Source organism: Astyanax mexicanus, chromosome 4 (genome assembly GCF_023375975.1).
Source record: "Astyanax mexicanus isolate ESR-SI-001 chromosome 4, AstMex3_surface, whole genome shotgun sequence".
Taxonomy (NCBI): Eukaryota; Metazoa; Chordata; class Actinopteri; order Characiformes; family Acestrorhamphidae; genus Astyanax; species Astyanax mexicanus.
The window spans coordinates 20,578,555-20,600,922 of record NC_064411.1 but is presented as its reverse complement, the minus strand read 5'-3'; the positions used below and the strand labels follow the sequence as shown (position 1 = coordinate 20,600,922).

The following is a 22,368-nucleotide window of genomic DNA, read 5'->3' as shown; positions in this document are numbered from 1 at the left end:
TTCTAAATAAACCCAAACCACATATTTCCAATGCAATTCTGACAATTATCTTTTTTTATTTAAGGTGTACACATAATGTCTACTGCAAGATTAATTTAGCCAGATCTGCCAGCTAAATGCCAGAATTGGGCCAGACTAAAACTGCTAGAGAACGGCAGATGTTATTTGGGCCAAAATTCCAAATCGCATTCGTGCCAGAATAATTGGTGGATGCAGGCAAAATAAAACAAATAATTACACAGTAATAGCACTTCGAAATGACATTGAATGGACATTTTTGCTATCCAGTTACTCCAAAATTATACAGTAATATCACTTCAAACATATTGTTCAGAATTCAGGCGACAGTGTGTCTGCCCACCACCAGTCACGTGCTGGAGACGCGCCCAGGAGCGCTGTGCACATGTGACTGGTGTGCTGTGATTGGCTGTAGAAGCTCGCGCACAAGCTCATTTGCATAGACTTCGCGTCACGGACTGCTTGCTGACTGGATCGGAGCTGTTTCAGTCAGCGCAGCGTGACTTGACAAGGAATCTATGCTGGTCTGTTTAGGTTAAGGCAGGAGTTAACTTTTTTGTCTAGTTTTTTTCTCCCTATCATTACTCCACGGACATCTCAGACTCCTAATGTCCACATTTTGTGTTCTCTGATTTTGCCGTGCGTCTGTGAGAACGTAAGTTATTATTGTTATTATTGTTGTTACTGTGTTGTTTGTGTTATTGCGGCTGTGTTTGTAACACCGCGCCGACAGCGTGAGTAATTGTTTATCTTTCACTGTATATTGGTCACATGCTTATATAATGACACGTACTGTTCCTCAATGCTGCGTTTTTTAGTGGCCCAGGTCCGTGTTTAGTTAAAGAGCAGCGCTACCGATGCTTCTCTGTGTCTGTAAGCACGCCAGATTGTTCATCTCACTCCTCCTACAAGTAGCCATGTTCCTTTTTCCTTCACTACACACTCCCTGTGTTTTTCTTTGGGCTCATATTGTGTAAGTTGCTGTAGGCATTTACATATGTATGTTTAAGATATCTAATTTAGTATATATCCTTCAGTCCATACGTGTATGTATGTAACTTAAATGTGCGTGCGTATATATGTACATATATGTATATATGTGTATGTGTGTATGTATATATATATTTATGTATATTTTGTTGTAGTCATGCATATTGTGTATTCGTGTCTATATCATTTACTCATGCCTTGTTTGTATTGTCTATTTCTATTTTAGACGCGCCCTCTAGTTTAGTGTAGATAGCGCGACCGCGTGTATTTTAAGTGCAGACGGCGTGACCGCGGACAGCTGTAATTGGTCCGCAGAGCCGCCCACACATTCCCGCCTTCGTTGATAAAACTGCAGAGCGACGCAAAGCTGCAGACGAGGCTGAAGTTGGTTTGATATTCGCAGCTCCAGATTCGTTTGGCTCGATATTCGCAGCCTCGTATTCCCCGGCTGAAGTTGGTTTGATATTCGCAGCTGCCGCTTCACTGAAGCACCGTGAACTAAAGGGAGCTTTCACAAACACCCGCTGTTTATATTAAACACCTCACAGATCAACACTGAAGGAGATAGAATGAAGAAAAGCAGTACAGCTGTTTATTAACAATGTAAATATACAATATATTATTAAATATGATTTTGTATATTGTAAAATATTTATTTTAATTACTGAATTTATAATTATATATTACAATAAATAATTAAATATATATTTAATAAAATTATATTTTAAAAGCCATTGCGCTCAAAAAATATGAGGCAGATGTTCAAGTGTGATTTTGAAGAACTTTTTCATGTTGGGCCAGAACAAATACACATGATCTGAAGAGTACTAGTCTTCTACTTTAAGAAAAACCTGGAATTAGCCTGGCCCAAGCTGATTTTATACTTTAAAATGAACTGGCAAACTTTGAAAGACTTTTTCATCTTGGGCCAGAACACATACACATCAGATGAAGAGAACTACTCTCCCACTTTGAGGAAAACCTGGAATTAGCCTGGCCCGAGCTGATTTTATACTTTAAAATGAACTGGCAACATAGCATACCAATCCATAATGCACAATTTTTTTATGTAAAGCTGATGTTCCAGTGTGATTTTGAAGGACTTTTTCATCTTGGGCCAGACCAAATACACATGATCTGAAGAGTACTAGTCTTCTACTTTAAGAAAAACCTGGAATTAGCCTGGCCCGAGCTGATTTTATACTTTAAAATTAACTGGCAACATGGCATACCGATCCATAAGGCACAAAAAAGTTTAATTTAAAGCTGATGTTCTAGTGTGATTTTAAAGGACTTTTTAATCTTGGGCAAGAACAAATACACATGATCTGAAGAGAACTAGTCTTCTACTTTAAGGAAAACCTGGAATTAGCCTGGCCCGAGCTGATTTTATACTTTAAAATGAACTGGCAACATAGCATACCGATCCATAATGCACAATTTTTTTTATGTAAAGCTGATGTTCCAGTGTGATTTTGAAGGACTTTTTCATATTGGGCCAGACCAAATACACATGATCTAAAGAGTACTAGTCTTCTACTTTAAGAAAAACCTGGAAATAGCCTGGCCCAAGCTGATTTTATACTTTAAAATTAACTGGCAACATGGCCTACCGATCCATAATGCACAAAAAAATTGAATATAAAGCTGATGTTCTAGTGTGATTTTGAAGGACTTTTTAATCTTGGGCCAGACCAAATACACATGATCTAAAGAGTACTAGTCTTCTACTTTAAGGAAAACCTGGAATTAGCCTGGCCCGAGCTGATTTTATACTTTAAAATTAACTGGCAACATGGCCTACCGATCCATAATGCACAAAAAATTGAATATAAAGCTGATGTTCTAGTGTGATTTTGAAGGACTTTTTAATCATGGGCCAGACCAAATACACATGATCTAAAGAGTACTAGTCTTCTACTTTAAGGAAAACCTGGAAATAGCCTGGACCAAGCTGATTTTATACTTTAAAATGAACTGGCAACATGGAATACCGATCCATAATGCACAATTGTTTTTATGTAAAGCTGATGTTCTAGTGTGATTTTGAAGGACTTTTTCATATTGGGCCAGACCAAATACACATGATCTAAAGAGTACTAGCCTTCTACTTTAGGGAAAGCCTGGAATTAGCCTGGCCCAAGCTGATTTTATACTTTAAAATTAACTGGCAACATGGCCTACCGATCCATAATGCACAAAAAATTGAATATAAAGCTGATGTTCTAGTGTGATTTTGAAGGACTTTTTAATCTTGGGCCAGACCAAATACACATGATCTAAAGAGTACTAGTCTTCTACTTTAAGGAAAACCTGGAATAAGCCTGGCCCGAGCTGATTTTATACTTTAAAATTAACTGGCAACATGGCCTACCGATCCATAATGCACAAAAAATTGAATATAAAGCTGATGTTCTAGTGTGATTTTGAAGGACTTTTTAATCTTGGGCCAGAACAAATACACATGATCTAAAGAGAACTAGTCTTCTACTTTAAGGAAAACCTGGAATTAGCCTGGCCCAAGCTGATTTTATACTTTAAAATGAACTGGCAACATAGCATACCAATCCATAATGCACAATTTTTTTATGTACAGCTGATGTTCTAGTGTGATTTTGAAGGACTTTTTAATCTTGGGCCAGACCAAATACACATGATCTGAAGAGTACTAGTCTTCTACTTTAAGGAAAGCCTGGAATTAGCCTGGCCCAAGCTGATTTTGTACTTTAAAATGAACTGGCAACATGGCCTACCGATCCATAATGCACAAAAAAATTGAATATAAAGCTGATGTTCTAGTGTGATTTTGAAGGACTTTTTAATCTTGGGCCAGACCAAATACACATGATCTGAAGAGTACTAGTCTTCTTCTTTAAGGTAAACCTGGAAATAGCCTGGCCCAAGCTGATTTTATACTTTAAAATGAACTGGCAACATGGAATACCGATCCATAATGCACAATTTTTTATGTAAAGCTGATGTTCCAGTGTGATTTTTAAGGACTTTTTCATCTTGGGCCAGGCCAAATACACATGATCTGAAGAGTAGTAGTCTTCTACTTTAAGGAAAACCTGGAATTAGCCTGGCCCAAGCTGATTTTATACTTTAAAATGGGTATCGGTATTCCATGTTGCCAGTTAAGTTTAAAGTATAAAATCAGCTTGGTACAGGCTAATTCCAGGTTTCTCTTAAAGTAGAAGACTAGTACTCTTTAGATCATGTCTATTTGGTCTGGCCCAAGATGGAAAAAGTCCTTCAAAATCACACTAGAACATCAGCTTTACATAAAAAAAAAATTGTGCATTATGGCTCGTTATACCATGTTGCCAATTCATTTTAAAGTATAAAATCAGCTCGGGCCAAGCTACTTCCAGGTTTTCCTTAAAGAAGAAGACTAGTACTTTTTTTGTGCATTATGGATCGGTAGCAAAGTTGCCAGTTCATTTTAAAGTATAAAATCAGCTTGGGCCAGGCTAATTCCAGGTTTTTCTTAAAGAAGAAGACTAGTACTCTTCAGATCATGTGTATTTGGTCTGGCCCAAGATTAAAAAGTCCTTCAAAATCACACTAGAACATCAGCTTTAAATTAAACTTTTTTGTGCCTTATGGATCGGTATGCCATGTTGCCAGTTAATTTTAAAGTATAAAATCAGCTTGGGCCAGGCTAATTCCAGGCTTTCCCTAAAGTAGAAGACTAGTACTCTTTAGATCATGTGTATTTGGTCTGGCCCAATATGAAAAAGTCCTTCAAAATCACACTGGAACATCAGCTTTACATAAAAAAAATTGTGCATTATGGATCGGTATGCTATGTTGCCAGTTAATTTTAAAGTATAAAATCAGCTCGGGCCAGGCTAATTCCAGGTTTTACTTAAAGTAGAAGACTAGTACTCTTCAGATCATGTGTATTTGGTCTGGCCCAAGATTAAAAAGTCCTTCAAAATCACACTAGAACATCAGCTTTAAATTAAACTTTTTTGTGCCTTATGGATCGGTATGCCATGTTGCCAGTTAATTTTAAAGTATAAAATCAGCTTGGGCCAGGCTAATTCCAGGCTTTCCCTAAAGTAGAAGACTAGAACTCTTTAGATCATGTGTATTTGGTCTGGCCCAATATGAAAAAGTCCTTCAAAATCACACTGGAACATCAGCTTTACATAAAAAAAAATGTGCATTATGGATCGGTATGCTATGTTGCCAGTTAATTTTAAAGTATAAAATCAGCTCGGGCCAGGCTAATTCCAGGTTTTCCTTAAAGTAGAAGACTAGTTCTCTTCAGATCATGTGTATTTGTTCTGGCCCAAGATTAAAAAGTCCTTCAAAATCACACTAGAACATCAGCTTTAAATTAAACTTTTTTGTGCCTTATGGATCGGTATGCCATGTTGCCAGTTAATTTTAAAGTATAAAATCAGCTTGGGCCAGGCTATTTCCAGGTTTTTCTTAAAGTAGAAGACTAGTACTCTTCAGATCATGTGTATTTGGTCTGGCCCAAGATGAAAAAGTCCTTCAAAATCACACTAGAACATCAGCTTTACATAAAAAAAAAATTGTGCATTATGGATTGGTATGCTATGTTGCCAGTTCATTTTAAAGTATAAAATCAGCTTGGGCCAGGCTATTTCCAGCTTTTTCTTAAAGTAGAAGACTAGTACTCTTCAGATCATGTGTATTTGGTCTGGCCCAAGATGAAAAAGTCCTTCAAAATCACACTAGAACATCAGCTTTACATAAAAAAATTGTGCTTTATGGATCGGTATTCCATGTTGCCAGTTCATTTTAAAGTATAAAATCAGCTTGGGCCAGGCTATTTCCAGCTTTTTCTTAAAGTAGAAGACTAGTACTCTTCAGATCATGTGTATTTGGTCTGGCCCAAGATGAAAAAGTCCTTCAAAATCACACTAGAACATCAGCTTTACATAAAAAAATTGTGCATTATGGATTGGTATGCTATGTTGCCAGTTCATTTTAAAGTATAAAATCAGCTCGGGCCAGGCTAATTCCAGGTTTTCCTCAAAGTGGGAGAGTAGTTCTCTTCATCTGATGTGTATGTGTTCTGGCCCAAGATGAAAAAGTCTTTCAAAGATTGCCACTTCATTTTAAAGTACAAAATCAGCTTGGGCCAGGCTAATTCCAGGTTTTTCTTAAAGTAGAAGACTAGTGCTCTTCAGATCATGTGTATTTGTTCTGGCCCAACATGAAAAAGTTCTTCAAAATCACACTTGAACATCTGCCTCATATTTTTTGAGCGCAATGGCTTTTAAAATATAATTTTATTAAATATATATTTAATTATTTATTGTAATATATAATTATAAATTCAGTAATTAAAATAAATATTTTACAATATACAAAATCATATTTAATAATATATTGTATATTTACATTGTTAATAAACAGATGTACTGCTTTTCTTCATTCTATCTCCTTCAGTGTTGATCTGTGAGGTGTTTAATATAAACAGCGGGTGTTTGTGAACGCTCCCTTTAGTTCACGGTGCTTCAGTGAAGCGGCAGCTGCGAATATCAAACCAACTTCAGCCGGGGAATACGAGGCTGCGAATATCGAGCCAAACGAATCTGGAGCTGCGAATATCAAACCAACTTCAGCCTCGTAAGCTGCAGACACTTTAAACCAAACGTGAGCAGGCCATGTCACAGACAACAATCACTCGACGCAGAAGTGTAAACGGGCCTCAAGATGCAAAGCTGAGGAGCCACGCACAAACGCGCACAGCCGCTAGGTACAGAGGTAAAACTGTTAGTTTAGCTACCACGTGTCTAATTTTTTTCCACTGTGTTTGTGGGTGCAACATGTACAAACTTCTGGGAGTTACATTAGCTAGCTAACGCTAAACCGGTTAACTGTGATTTTTTATGAGTTACAATCTAGTTTCTGAAGCTAATGTGAGGTAAAACGGTTAGATATTGGTTAATGAAATAATTATACCTTAATTACTGACGCTAATGTGAGGTAAAACGGTTAGATATTGGTTAATGAAATAATTATACCTTAATTACTGACGCTAATGTGAGGTAAAACGGTTAGATATTGGTTAATGAAATAATTATACCTTAATTACTGACGCTAATGTGAGGTAAAACGGTTAGATATTGGTTAATGAAATAATTATACCTTAATTACTGACGCTAATGTGAGGTAAAACGGTTAGATATTGGTTAATGAAATAATTATACCTTAATTACTGACGCTAATGTGAGGTAAAACGGTTAGATATTGGTTAATGAAATAATTATACCTTAATTACTGACGCTAATGTGAGGTAAAACGGTTAGATATTGGTTAATGAAATAATTATACCTTAATTACTGAAGCTCATGTGAGGTAAAACGGTTAGATATTGGTTAATGTGAGTCAAAAATGTTAGTTTAGCAATGTGCTACTACATGTTATTTGTGTAAACTACTGTAAGTTAGGTAATGCCAAAGTAGTTAACAGTGATATTTTATGTTACAAACTAATTACTGAGCCCAAGTGAGTTAAAACGGTTAGCAGTGAGTTCATATGATTGTACTGTACTGTAGTTTATTAACTAGCTAGGTAAGCTCGGTAGTAAACTGTGTGCTCCATTTTAACATTGATGTCCTGTCATTTGAATTTTTCCTTACCATTTTTATCGTGGACAAAATATATGTTTCGTCATATTAAGCTAATTTCTACTTATTTCAGTACACTTAAGTCATTGTTCCTTTGATTTATTTGAGATATATGAGACAGATTCTTATTTTAAGGGCAAACTTGCTTGTGTTAATGCTTTTAAGTAAAATGTACTGTAGGTTTTTAATGGGTGCTAAAAACTCAACTAACACAAGCATATGAAAAAAGAAAGCGTTAAGGTGTACATAAGACCTACCTGATCCACGAATTATTTCGGCAGACATTGTCTCTCTGTATTGCTGTATGTTTGATGCATCAAGAGTGATACATGCTGGGAGTCGGGGGTAGAAATTAATAAGCTGCTTTGCCATCTGTGAAGAAAGTTAATAACCAGTTATATTTTCCACGTCAGAGAGAATGATAAACATCACCAGAAATAATGGAATAATGCAAACTCACCTCCATGACAAACACACCGCAGCTGTTGCCGTCTGTTTGCAGTGTGTGGGGAATTGTTGTGGGTTGCCAGGAAATTTCAGCAAACTCTTCTTTTTTAAGCAGCTTATTCCTCATTTGAAGATACTTGCTGGAAACAAATGATTAGTACCAATGGAGCTGTCTGCTAACTGAAAGGTTAATTTTGAAAAAAATAATCCTTTACCTAAAACTTTGGCCTGCTGTTGCAGATTGTGCCATCTCGTTTTCACCAAGTGGATCTAAGAAAGTTGCACTCTGATGGTGTTTATTGAAGTACTGAAAACAGCAATGCAAGTGTCAATAAGGTAACATTGCTTGTAGTTTAATTGCTTTACTGCATGAAGCATCATGACATATTAAATTGCATCCATGTTCTTACCACCAGGATCCAGTGATTTCGCTTTACGTTTACTACACCAATCATGGCGCCATACTGTTCGAAGCATGTCTGTATACAAAATACAAAGCAAATTACAAACCAGTAATGTCACTTGATATAGAATGCATTCAGTGCTTACTTTTCGCAACTAGGGCTGTCCCTAACGATTATTTTTTAAACGATTATTCTAACGATTATTTTTTCGATTAGTCGACTAATCTATTTATTGAGAAACATATTTAAATAATTATTATTTTACGTTTTAAAGCAAACGATAAATTACTATATTTATATATAATAACAACAACAACAACACAAGCCTACTAAACCAAACCCCACACTTATAATCACTTACATGTACAACACGTTGTTTAGATCTATAACGCTAAAAATGGATAAGCTCCCATACATCACAACCGTGTGTTGCACTGTTTTCTGTGACCGCTAGATTTTGTGACCACTGGCAAGTAGTTCTCAGCAGACCGGTGCACTGGCCGATTCGAAACGTGTTCGTTTCTAATGTTTACCCCGACTGGCCAAAACGGTTCAGTTAGGGCTGAGGGTAAGGTGTAGGTATAGAAAGCTTCCGTTTTGCCAATAAACGCTCATAACCGTGAGCACTGGTCACAAAATTCCGACGGTGACAGAAAACGGTGTAACACCGCAGCGCCGACGGCGCTAGCTAAAATAACTTAAGGCAGCTAGCTTAGCTAAACACCTGAACTTATGAATAATGCTACTGTTTCTGGAAACTGCGAAATGCCATGCACAAATATAAACCAAAAATGTATAATTTCTGCCTGTGGCAGGTTTAAAACCTTTGGTAGACAGCCTTAAGTCTTTTTAAAGACACCCGCGGAGACCCTGATGTAAACGGTAACTTACTGTGTGACCCTGTTGACATAGTGCTCCTGGATGTTTGCGCTTCAAGTGCTCCTTTTGCACATATGGCAGAGGACCACATTGTTGCCCTTTTGCGTGAAATGCTCCCAAACTTTAGATGCCCGCTGGCGTTTTTTTGTAGCTGGAGATTGCTCTCCGGAGTCCATGCTCTCTAGAGCTTAGATTCTCTGGTCCGAACCCGACATGACCCGAGGCCCGACCGGAAATCCGACCCGGGCTCCAGAAAATAGTCCGAGATGTAGGCGTCTGTTTTTTAATTATATTTTTATTTAAAAAAAAAAACGAAAATAACGAAAACTGAAAGTGAAACTAAACTAATTTATTTATAAGCGCTGTTTTCACTACCGCAGTTCTACAGAGGGGGTGTTGTGCCGATTCTGTCCGCGAAGCAGGAGTCAGATTCAGCAGAGAGTCGGATTCGGCACAAGCGCGGCGGCACCTCGCGGTCCGCGTGTCAGTTGTAAGCTCTCGCGCTAGCCGCAAAATACGGCAGAAAACACTGAGGGAGCTGCAGAATTATGAATGGGACTAGAATATGAGCACGAGGAGATCAAAGAGAACCTTCACCTGTGAGTAGCTCTCACCAGAACACGCAAATCTCTCTCTCTCTCTGTGTCTCTCTCTCTCTCTCTCTCTCTCTCTCGCACGTGAACTCCTCCGCGTTTGACCTGCAGCACTGTGTTTAGCTGTTCTTAAAAATCATTTTAATTAAATAATAGTTCTATGCCTCTATGTTACAGTGTAATTTAACATAATTCTGATCATATTTCGCTCATTCAAACAGCCCGAAAACAGCCAGTCGAAATTTTTGGGACCGATCTAACCTCTAATGCTCTCCCCAGGCGCCGCCATGTTTACGACGCGCCGACGCACGTTATGCAAATCGATGTATTTTCGTAATCGATGACGTCGATTATGTCGACGCGTCGCCCCAGCCCTATTCGCAACAAGTGCTTTTTTAGGGTTTCTGTATTGGACTCTAAAATTGCGCCAGCCAAAAAGTGGTCCAACTTCAAAATGTTGTTTTCCATGTCCATTTCCCTTTTCATGAGGCTGATGTAGTAATCTATTGTCTGGTGGAAAACAAAAATATACTTCAGTACTATGTCTGAAGTATGGATATGAAGTGGTTACAATGTGGAGCTGGTTTGTGTACGGTTTGAGATGGTGCAATATGTTTAATGTGTGTAAATGAAAAAACATTATATATATATATATATATATATATATATATATATATATATATATATATACATATACATATATATATATATATATATATATATATATATATATGTATGTGTGTGTGTGTGTGTGTGCTTTAATGACCAAATACCTCTCCACAAAGCCACTGGTGTGGCTTGAGTGTCTGAAATTCTCTGAGTTTCAAGAAGCATTTCCCCCTCCTGTACAAGGACGCGACCACTGTGTAACTTGGGTTTTCAGCCCACAACTTGTGAACCTGTTAAACAAACATTTCACATTTCTATTCTACAATGTAACTGTAGTGATAGTCATGGAGCTAGCCATAATGGTTTAGCAGACACTAGTTAAGGTCCTAACCATTTGGTAGGTAATTTCTACATGTATTTGTTTGGCAATTAGCTATTTTTACTAGTAAAATATGAGTTTGTACTTGTATCACTGGTTTCACTCTAGGCTACAATGGCTTACTGTAAGCACCTGTACTGTGTTTTAACATGCCTGTTTTGTACAACCAGATTAATGTTGTGCTTGTTTTGTCTGCAGGGTGGTCCTGTAGGAAGTTCATCCTGGGTGCTATGCAAGCTGGAACCACAGCTAGTGGTCTGTGAGCTGCAGACATTTTAACTGACATTCAAATCAGTACATGTAGTATATTGATTTGACTGTAGTCCTGTCTCTCATGGCCCACTGCCACACTCTCTTGCCTGGATTTTCCTGGTAAAAAGGTGTCAGTTATGCCGGTAATTCCAAATGAAATCTATCGATCAGTTCAGGCTATAAAACCATGCTTGTTCGGTATCAATCTAATATGTGATTACACTGATCCAGTTTCTTGTTGAACTCTGAACTGAACTAACTAACTTATATTAGTTTGTTGTTGAATTAACCTTAATCATTGTCCAAAATCACTATTGGGTTTGTATTCTTAAATATCTGGAGCATCCTACTATGTCCCTCTTTTTAAATCTACAAAGAACTTGTTATTGCTAAGGTGTGTGCTTTCCAGATGCTGCACAAACAGTTGGACCAGATGGACTGGAAGATTGAGATATTGTTTGGACAAGCAGCACAGAATGACACTAGGAGCATCAGCACTGCCTCCTTCAGCACCTTGGACCCCTACTCAGGGCGGTGTTCTTTTTATTAGTGATTTTACTGTTAAACTTCGAAAAGTTATGGCCTTTTCATGGTAATGCTGTGGTCTCATGTTTCCCAGGTGCCTGTGTTCTGGATTTGGTTGTGCAGATCCTCTTAGCGCCTGACAACATCATTTGCACTGAGGTCCTAAATCAACACTACTGCGTGCTTTGGGACAGCGAAGAGGGACCCACAGCTGACTTCACTTTCCACAACTGCCACCAGGAATGGTGTAAGGACACAATAGATAACTGACAGGCAAGTGTAATTGTGTCCTCTGCACAATTTTTTTTTATGTTGCATAAAATACTCCCTCTGACAAGTCTTTGGTTGGCCTCTTGACAAACTTCTTAAATCCTACAACCCATCAGACACTCTTTACATGCCAAACACTTGCCTACTCAGCTCCTCCTGTCAGTAAAAACAATGCAGGGTAATGTTTTTCTCTTATTTAGAAATAAAGTTTAGTTACAGAACTTAGTCAATCTGAGATTTTAAGATATTGATGCAAGATATCAGTTAACCATCCACTACAGATTAGCATTTATTTTTGTGGCAAATTTAATGTTTTTTTTTTTACTTTCCTTATAGTTTGTATAGTTTATATCCTCGATTTTTAAAAACATCCATTACAAGCCATTCACACTAGTGTGTGTTTTTATTTCTTTCTCTCCAATCCTTAGCTGTCTGCTGAATTCTGGTTTGAAGCGGTTTGTAGATGGATGTTACTGCCTGGACCGTTCCTGCTGTCCTTCCTTGATGCTGCATCAACCTGGATCTCCACTGACAATTCCTGCTTCAAATCCTGGGTTTTATCCTTTTAAAGGGGATTAATAGGGCATACATTTATATGCAAAGGTGTAGCCTAAATTTTTGCCCATTGTAAACCTTCCCCTCATGCACTTATATCTTTGATTAATGACCTACCATAACAGTTGTCATTATCTTACGGTCAGACCATTTATTCAACTGCTTCATTTGTGCTGAAAGAGGACTGGTTCGACATTTTATTTTTAGTTCCTAGCAAGGTTTCTTTCTCTAGATCACCATTGCCATGTACTTTTTTTAAGAGAGGCTAGGACTTACTTACTTGGACTTAGCTGCTTTGTTATAACATTCATTATAAATATGATCTACAGCCCCTTTGGACTCTGGGGAAGTATGTGCATAAGAGCTGAGACTGTTGTGACAAGTAAATGTTTTGCTTTTGGCTATTCAGAACATTTTACAATAGAAAAAAAAATTCTCACCTTTTCAATCAAAGCTCGACTTTGACTCTGGTGAACTACATGATGTAAAGTTGTTGGCTGAAAACAATGACATAATATTTGACATGTAATTGTTGTTTTAAAAAATGGATTTAACAGTGTGAAAAAACGATTTGCTCTCACCTCACAAAGTGGGCCTGTAACAGATGGCACGTCATTGATTCCAAGAGAGGGACTATTGCTTGCTGATAGTGGTTCCTGCCGGTGGGGTGGTTACAGGTTGAGGGTGAGCAGTTACATTTAATTCACAGTGACATGTAACTTGTAATGTTATTCTCTGACCTCAGTCTGAGATTCATTTGTCCAAACCTGTGGTGGTGATTCTGCAAATGGTGGTGGTGCCTGTCTGGGGAATGTAGCTCGGGCTGAACATATTTCTTTAGTTGGCCCTTTTAACCCAGATCTTCTCCTGCCAGCCCTCCTCGTAACTTTCTTCAAATTGAAGAAGTTTTTCTTCTGCCCCACTTCTAAGCCAATAGCCAGTCTGGCTGCTAGGATGTGACAGCATTGTGAGACAGAATTGCAGGAGCACTGCTCTTTTGGTGCCAGTGAGGCAATATATTTTTGCCCCATCCATCCTTTAATAATAAAAGACTGTGATTTTGGCTCAAGGATTAATCTGTCCGTGGAAATTATGAGCTGTGCAAGCGACAGTCTCGATGTCAATGCCTGTTTTTCTGAAGCCGCAAAGGTCTGTTGGTTGGATTGAGACACCTGGTCCTTGTGTAACCCAGAAATTTCCTCTAGGGTCATCACATCAGGTGGGAAGTTTGTGTCTTTTATGTCCCTCTCCAAACTCACCTTGTTTAGGTGGTAGTTCCCCAGATTGCAGCAGCCTCTCAGGACCTCATTTAAATAGTATGTCTGGAGATTGCACAGTGAGAGAACCATCTTCTCTGGTCTGACCTCATTCCAGTCCACCAATCTTTTGAGGGTGTCATTAAAACGTTCTGAAGGATTATTTGTGACTTCAGAAAGTGTTAGGCCTAGATTTTGCAGTGCAAATCTGGCAGACCTCTCCATTGGGACTTCCAGGTGCCTCCGGAAATACTCAGCAAAGGCTGAGCTCCATTTGTTGGACAGTTCAAGATTCCTGTCCCAGTCTTCTTTGGTGTCCGACTCTAGAAGATCTCTGATATTGTTGGTGTACATATTTACATCATGATCACCTTTCAACTCTCGCAGTTTAAACTTTACATTCTGTAGAATGTGGTTCCAGCAGTTCACTATTGGAACTGCTGGAAGCACTGAACGTATAGCCAGGTCTATTGCAGGCTCTCGATCAGTGCATATGACAAACTGTGGGGAGTTGAGTTCCGGAAAAAGATCAAGCAAATCTGCGAAAAAGCTTTTGTGAGTTTTTGCACTCCGGGTCTGGTGAATGTGGAAGGCTAAGGGGATAATGGGACACTCTTTAAAAGCCTCGTAACGGAAAAGAAGGGGAGAGACATAATAATCTCCCAAATCAAATGTAGTATCATAATGAAGCAGGATAGGGACACCGCTATCCATACTGGCCATCAGAATCTTTAACTCTTCTGTAATTTGCGGCAAAGCGGCAACAATGAGCAACTCAGGGTAGATTCGCATATCATGCACAAAACCTTTAAGGTATTCGCAGAGTATGTAAGTTGCAATTACATCATTTTGGTGCAGCATGTTTTGTAAGCGCACACGTTTGATTGTGTTTTCTACCTGCATCATGTTTCTTGGCAGATGAGTCCCCATATGCTCCTTGCTGTGAGAAGCTGGTTTAGAAATGAGATCTCTGTACACAGATGCAGGTGGGTCGTCTCTCTTCCTCTTAATGTGACTGAGAACCGAGGGAGCAGTTCTGACAAAATTACGGTCACACTCTTTTGAATTCCCATGGGGCTTTGGAACGTAGGCTGTCTCATCTCCCAAGTAGTGAAGAAGAAAGTATGGTGACTTGCTACTGCATAGCTCGTATACCTTTTTCCGGAACAGCTTTTCTTCATTTTTAACAGCAAAGTAGCGCACTTTGAGGATACCACTATCATGTTTAAGGGTTCTTGTGCCCTCATTTTTCCACATGATATGGTCTGCTCTCCAGTCTTGTTTGGTATTCTCATTATTGTACACATAAATGTACACCTCTCCAGCTTTTGGATTTACTGGAGGCAGGTTGCTTGTGCGCAGTTTGTCCACATTCATTAAGATGGCGACTGCTTCCTTTGTGGATAAGGAGCGGTATATCTCTGAATACACCTGCACCAGCTCTCTGTCACATAGTGACTCCACGGACTTTCTTTCCTCACAGTCCCCTTCTGTGCTTGCTGAAATGCTGTCACATCCTTTGGAGGCTGGAGACGGGGACACAGCTAGATCAGACTCTGTTAGTAAGTCTTGACTTTGCTGTGCCCCATTTTGTGCTTTTACGCACATTTTTCGACAGACATCATAAAATTGACGTCTTCTGGTGAGGGTGTTGACAGCACCAGTGTGTTTCACCATTCTGCCAATCAGTCCATCTGAAGCTCTGTAACCCTCTTTCAAGAGGCTTTGTTTTTCTATGCCTAGGGCAAACAGAGCTTCCTGTATTGCCTGTGGAGATGGGGGTTTTATTTTTCCTCTCATCGTAACAATTGCAGTTAATAGCAGCAAATGCCTGGGAAAATAAAAATCAATGTTTATTGAATTATTGTGCAGATGCAAATTTATAACTTTTACACATTAAAGTTAACTTGCTACCCCAACTTTGCCAAAGTATTTTTTCCATTAGTAGTGGTCATAGAATGTTTGTGATAAAGTATAAGTATAGTACAAGAGGATTTTCCTTTTTACCATGCTGGATGATCATATAAAAAGAGAAGATGCACTATTTTGAAATGTCATGTAATTTTCCCAAAATAATGTCTAATTGGAATTTTTTAACCAAAAGAAATGTATTAATAGATAGCAATATTTTATTCACACAAATAACTGCACATAAATGCTGGTATCACCCTTAACCCTTTGATGCACAACATCTCCATGTATGTAATTTTTTGGTGTAACTATGTATGGCTGAGTTTGTTTGATATAACTTGGCGATTAATTCACTCATTCAGAATCAAACATTTCTCATTTAACTTGTTTTTGACCATCATATAACCTTATTTTATTTTTTCCTTTCTTACTTTTTGAATAAAAGCCCGTTTTGTATCACTACCCCCCTAATGCACACGTGGGTCAAAAATGACCCACATTAATTTCCTATGCTAATTCATGCATGAGTGTTTCACAAATGTTCCTTTTTAGTTTCCTTTTTTACTTTATGAACAAGCTTCTTTATTTCTACATCAGGTTTAAGCATGGGTCAGACATGACACACATTTACCATTTCACAGCTCAGCCATAACTCAGAACAGCTCCAGTCACACAGCTAACTCAGTATTGCTTTTAATATCTGATGACAGTTAACACGTATACAGTATTTGCAACATATTTATCATTATGTCCCAAATGCAGACACCATATGCAGAGGGAGTTTGAACAAATCATCTAATATAATCTATAATCTATATAATTATTAATATTGGCTAGCTGTTGACTACTCTATTTTAGTAAATATCTTTTACTACTAAAATACTAAAAAAACATCTTATTTTGTATTTGTTTTGCTAATTGTATTATTAGTAGTATTTTGATTATTAGTAGTAGAATTATTATAATTTTACAGACTTTTATTGTTTCTACCCATGTTTGAAAGTGTAATATATAAAACTGTATTTTAAGAATTTTTTTGTTTAAGAACTTAAACATCAGTTGTTTTCACCAAGAATATCACAATAGCCTACCAATGTATTAAGCTGAGCTACTACGATTAACTAGAGTAGATTTTGTGAATTTAGCTAACTAAAATTGAATGTCAACAGCTAGTACCTAATAAAAATTACTTTTAAGTTTGACAGCTAATGCACTTACTCTCAAGACAGCCTATACCTAATCCAATATTATGTACAGTTATCTTTTACTACTGGCATCAGGTATTTTCTAAAGTAATGTTATTGTAAAACAGTACTGAATTGCGAGACGGGAGCTGTGCTGAGATATAGCCGAGTTGTGAAATGATAAATTTGGGTCATGTTTGACCCGTGTAAACATGATGTAGAAATACAAAAGCTTATTCATAAAGTAACCAAATAAAACCCAAATAAACACTTGTGCTAAAGAAACTCAGCCATACATAATAATTGTGTGCATACCTTAAGTTCGGAATGACAGAATTAATTTATTGCTAGAAATCATCAGCCATACAGGAATTAACAGAGAAAATGAATGTGGGTCATTTTTACCCATGTTGCGCATTAGGTGGGTGGTAGAACAAAAATGGCTTTTATTCCAAAAAGGAAAAATAAAATGAGGATGTGCTATGATCAAAAACAAGTTCCTTGAAGAATACCTTGAATACTGAATGATTAAATTAATTTATTGAGAAGATCCAGAAAATTAAAACTCACTTATACTTATGACTGCTAGAAATTATTTATATTTTAAAATAAAGACAGAAAGGAGTTATCCCATGATGCTTTAGGTGCCTTGGGGATTTGTAAGTAGTTAGAATGAAAGACTTATTTGTTCCGTTCAGCTTTGTCATTTTGACCTTTTAAGACAAAATTGTGTACTGGGTTGGCTGGATGTCTTGGGTAGTCTTAAGTACACATTACAATGGCAATGTTTTGGGAAGAAATCCACATGCATTACCTAAAGCAAGAGTTCATTAGACCATAAAAGAGCTGTGTTTTGTTTAAGTTGTGTTTTAGGAAGGAAAAGTGTTGCCAAAGCATTTTTTCTTTCCTACTATAATAATGTTCTTCCAAATAATAAAATATTCAAATGTTATATTTTTGTGCACTGAATAAATGTTAAACAAGCAGTGACTATGCAAATGCATAGTTAACCTACACAGGGAAAGTATGTTATCATTTTAAGCATTAATGTTTTTTGAATAAATGGTTTGTGTTTTTTTATTATTATTTTACAAATCTCTGGGGGGCAGTGATGGTGTAGGGCTCTCCAAAAATACTATTTTTTATTTACCTCTCAAACCCTGCTTGCATTTAAAAATACATTGTAAAGCTTTTAACATTTTTTTAAGGAATGATACATAGCTCTATGTAATGGAGTAAATACAATTCATTACAGTGCTTTATTTTGGTGTATCTTTACTAAAGTATTTGGATAACTTTTACTTTAACTCAACTACATTTCCTAAGTGGTCTCTGCTTTATTCTGATAGCATGTTTTGCGCTCTAGAGTCCTAAAATGTATTTTACTCTAGATTTAAGCTAGGGTTTGTATGGGGGAGTTGGACTTGGGCAGTGACATTTTTGGCAGTGTCACATTGGGGGGTAAAAACTAATAAAAAAAATTAATAAAAGGGCACTTTGGAGGCAGTAAGGGCACTAAGACCCAAACGGGCAGGTGCTCAACACCCTCCAGAAATTATATCAATGGAGAGCACACTCAGACCTTTGGGTGCTGAGATCAGAGGGTAGTCAGGTTTTCCATTTTCTTTCTGATGAAGGTAAACATAAAGTACGTGGATTTCCGTTCATATTTAGTAAATGAATAAGACTTAGAAAATGTAAAGTCGAACCATTTTATATGCCATCATATTAGATAAACGTTCCACAAAAATGAAAACATTTGTGGGTGTTTTAATTGTATATATTTTATGTTTGTATTTGCATCCTAATTACTTTGCCATTAATAGTTATACGGAAGGCTTTGTAACCATGCTCTAATGTAATTTTCACGTGGAAAGAGAAAAACTGACAATTGATTATTCTATTTTTGGCAAACTGTACGTTTGTACATATATTGGTATATTCGAAATGTTTAGAGTATGTTAATATACTGTGCAAGTGCATACCAACTTTGCACACTAACTGCATGGATCCACTGCTAAATCAAATAAAGCAAGCTTCAATATAAAACCTAATGCTCTTTAAGAAAACCCCTCTTTCTTATTCAAAATAATGCTACAGCCAAAGATGATGCTGTGAAAAAGAGTTTTCTCTCACCGCGGTCAATTAAAATGAAACCGAAAACATATTTGCGAGTCTAAACCGGGTTTTACGGTAGCCGCGTGCACAGCGGACCTGGAGGTTGCGCTTCTCGTGCAAAGACTGAAAAAGGAAAAGAAACTAGTTTTACAGTTAAACAATTTAACCAGGTATAATCAACTAATATACATCAGAAAGACAACTACCTATCTGTAGAACAGTGTGCAATTTTGGAAATGTTTGGAGTCATAAAATAAGCAAAATGGTTATCATATCCCACCACTAAATTCTTAAAGATCTTATTCTCATGTATTCAAGGTATGTTTCAAGTGATATTACTGTATCATTTTGGAGTAATGGGATACCAATAAGAAAAAAAGAAAATTCGGTTTCCATAAAACAGATTTTGGAGTCCTATAAAACCAGCAAATCAAACTGTTATCCAATGACATCATGAAATTCTTTAACGACATATTATGTAGAATTACTGCTGTACGTATCAAGTGATATTGCTGTATCATTTTGGATTATTGCATAATTTTCTTTAGTTTGGTACCTATTTACTCCAAACTGATACAGTAGCTAATATCATTTGATACTTATATTATTGAAAACATGGAATTAATTCGTCAAGATTACTTGGTGCTATTTGATAAAAGTTTGGGTATTTAACCAATGTAATTGGCTATAAAACCAATTTGCTGGTTTTATAGGAATCCGAAGTTTGGTATCCTATTACTCCATAAATTATACAGTAATATCACTTGAAACACATCTCGAATACATAAGAATGATCTTTGATTTGCTTATTTTATAGAACTCCAAACATTTCCAAAATTGTACAATTTTCTACAGATAAGTAGTTGTCTTTCTGGTGTATTAGTTTATTAGACCTGGTTAAATTGTTTCTTTAACTGTCAATGTAGTTTCCATTTTCAGTCTCTGCAGAAGAAGCACGAGCCACTGCTCCTTCAGGTCCGCTGTGCACGTGGCAATTTTTCGGTGTAGATAGCGCGACCTGGCGTGTGCAGATGGCGTGACCGCGGTTTCCACTCATGTGTAAAATTACTTTAGTAAGATTCAAAAGCCATCCTAGCAAACGTTTTTAGGACACAAATACGAATATCAAACTATTTTACCCATACAATATTCAGTTACAACCAACAAAAATGCTTTAGTTATTTGCAGAACCTTTTAGAAATTTTAGTTAGCATCTGCAAATAACTGAAGCATTTTTGTTGGTTGTAAATTTTGATATTCATTACAAGGTTCAATATTTGTGGCTCTTCTACACTCAATGTTTTTAGGCGAAATAATAATAATGATTATATTTTTGGTATGTAAATGTCCCTTTCTATAGTGTACACAGTACAATCTATAAGAATAGAATAAGAGTTATACATGTTTAAATTCAACCAACACTTTTGCTGTCTAGAAAAATAGTGTAGTTTTATTGAACATTTGAAAGTTTTCCCACAAAGGAATGTGATATGGTTTTAATTTAATTACTTTCAGGGCAGTACGTTGATTAAGCGTTAAGCGCTTTAGACTCTCCCCGAGTTATCAGTCAAGTTATTCTGATAAACGAATTAGAATTCAGCTATAAAATCAACTATTTTCCTTCATTTAAACCACAACCATCAGAGCGGGAGATCCGCTACTAAGGACTAATTAACTCGTTCACGTACCTGATTGTTGTAGGAATAAGAACTTGCCCGCTTTCCGGTGCCTCTATTTATGGGTTACGGACGAATCCATGGCCTCTTTGGGAGGGGGAGAGGAAGTTGTTTGTATAACATTAATGACTTTACTGTCCTGTTATAGATTACTGTAAGCACATGTCATATATTTTCTTAATAACTGTGTGAAGATTTAGGACACGTTTTTGTACGAAACGAACATGATGGAATTAAGCCCTGACTTCAGCATTTAATATTTCGTGAATTAAATTTACACACAAAAGCATTCACATTATATCAGATAGATAGATAGATATTTTGTATCCCAAAGGAAATTTAGGGGGGGATTAAATTAATATATTTCATGTTGTGTCATGTTTTTTTATCACAAGGACATTTTCTCGTATATTTTATATAAGGTTTCTACGATATTCCCAACCTTGGGGAACTAACCAGCTGTAATTGGCTGTTTTTAATATTGTCTTATCTTAAAAAAAAAGGTCTTCTAAAAATCGTTTTAAAATCGTCAGGCGGGAGGGGGGGGGGATGGGGGGGAGATACGCTTTAAAATCGTCAGCGGGGGAGGGAGACATGCAGTCGCCACCTGCAGCCCAAGTGAACAAGGGCAGATCTCACGATGAGCACGTTGGTTTACGCCGTTGGTTTACTTCTGATGTGAATAAAACGGCAGTTTATTAATGAAACAGAGATGACATGCGTGTTATTAAATTTAAAAAAAGTTGTTATAAGTATTCACAAAACATACTGGCATTTACAAATGTATTGTGTAGCACTAAATAAATAATTAATGCAATTAAATTGTGCATAGTTCAAAAGTCTGTTCTTCAGACAGAAAAGTACATTTTCAGACACTGAAGTTGAACCAACACAATGAGCGTTAGAATATTGTTTTGTTATTGCAGAACAGCTTTTCTGTTCTTTGTTCTTGGAAATAAATTGTTTAGCGCATTTAAAATATATATATATATAATAGAAGGGAAGAAAAGATCTCAGTGAAATAGTTATGTAGACAATAATAAGAGCAGTTCAGAACGCTTTATAAAACAGTTAAAAATTAAAACGGTTGAGCATTATTATAATATAAAATGTTGATTATGAACAAATACATATGTTGAATACTGCATGAAAATGAACTGTCTTACTACTAGATATTATAGTATAAATATTTGCTCTTTAGAGGGTTTTAGTGGAGAGATATATATTTTACAAAGAAAAGAGTTAAACGTGATAGGTGTCCGCGGATCTTCTAACCAATGGGGATTAAGCTCTGTCATCATCAGGGCGTCTCTAGGCCCAATTGGGCGAGTATGACAAGCCCTATAGGTCAGAATTCGCCGTTTCTCATCACCGTAGTCACATATACCTAATAAATATCGTCAAAACAATGATATTAAACATACTATAATCCCTGTTTTATTTTTGGGGCAAAATGCGCTGCGCCTTGTCTCACGCAGCTCCGAACTGAGTTAAAAATCGTTTTTAACAAAGTATTTTAGATTCTTAAACATTGTTTATTATATTAGAGAGTAGTCAAAGTCATTGTAAATTATGTTATTGTTCTTGGTCTATTTCGGTTTAATGAGTGTCCAGTACAAAGCCTGATTTGTTGTCTTTTGTGTTTTGCTATATGCTATATGTTTTTTACAAAAGTAGTTTGTTCA

At 36.9% G+C, this 22,368-nt stretch overlaps 2 protein-coding genes and 1 long non-coding RNA gene across 18 annotated transcripts in view; 2 read left to right on the top strand and 1 right to left on the bottom strand.

Annotated features, from left to right (window-relative positions):
* LOC111196650 (zinc finger protein 239) overlaps positions 1-22,368 on the top strand; it is a 307,776-nt gene that overhangs the window by 53,046 nt on the left and 232,362 nt on the right. The gene's annotated exons all lie outside the window — the stretch shown is intronic.
* Positions 1-22,368, bottom strand: part of LOC111196860 (NACHT, LRR and PYD domains-containing protein 14-like) — a 318,472-nt gene that overhangs the window by 114,603 nt on the left and 181,501 nt on the right. The gene's annotated exons all lie outside the window — the stretch shown is intronic.
* On the top strand, positions 512-11,980 carry LOC125801617 (uncharacterized). The gene is made up of 3 exons (XR_007438824.1): positions 512-673; positions 8,313-8,408; positions 11,135-11,980. It is a non-coding gene; the product is annotated as an uncharacterized LOC125801617 (long non-coding RNA).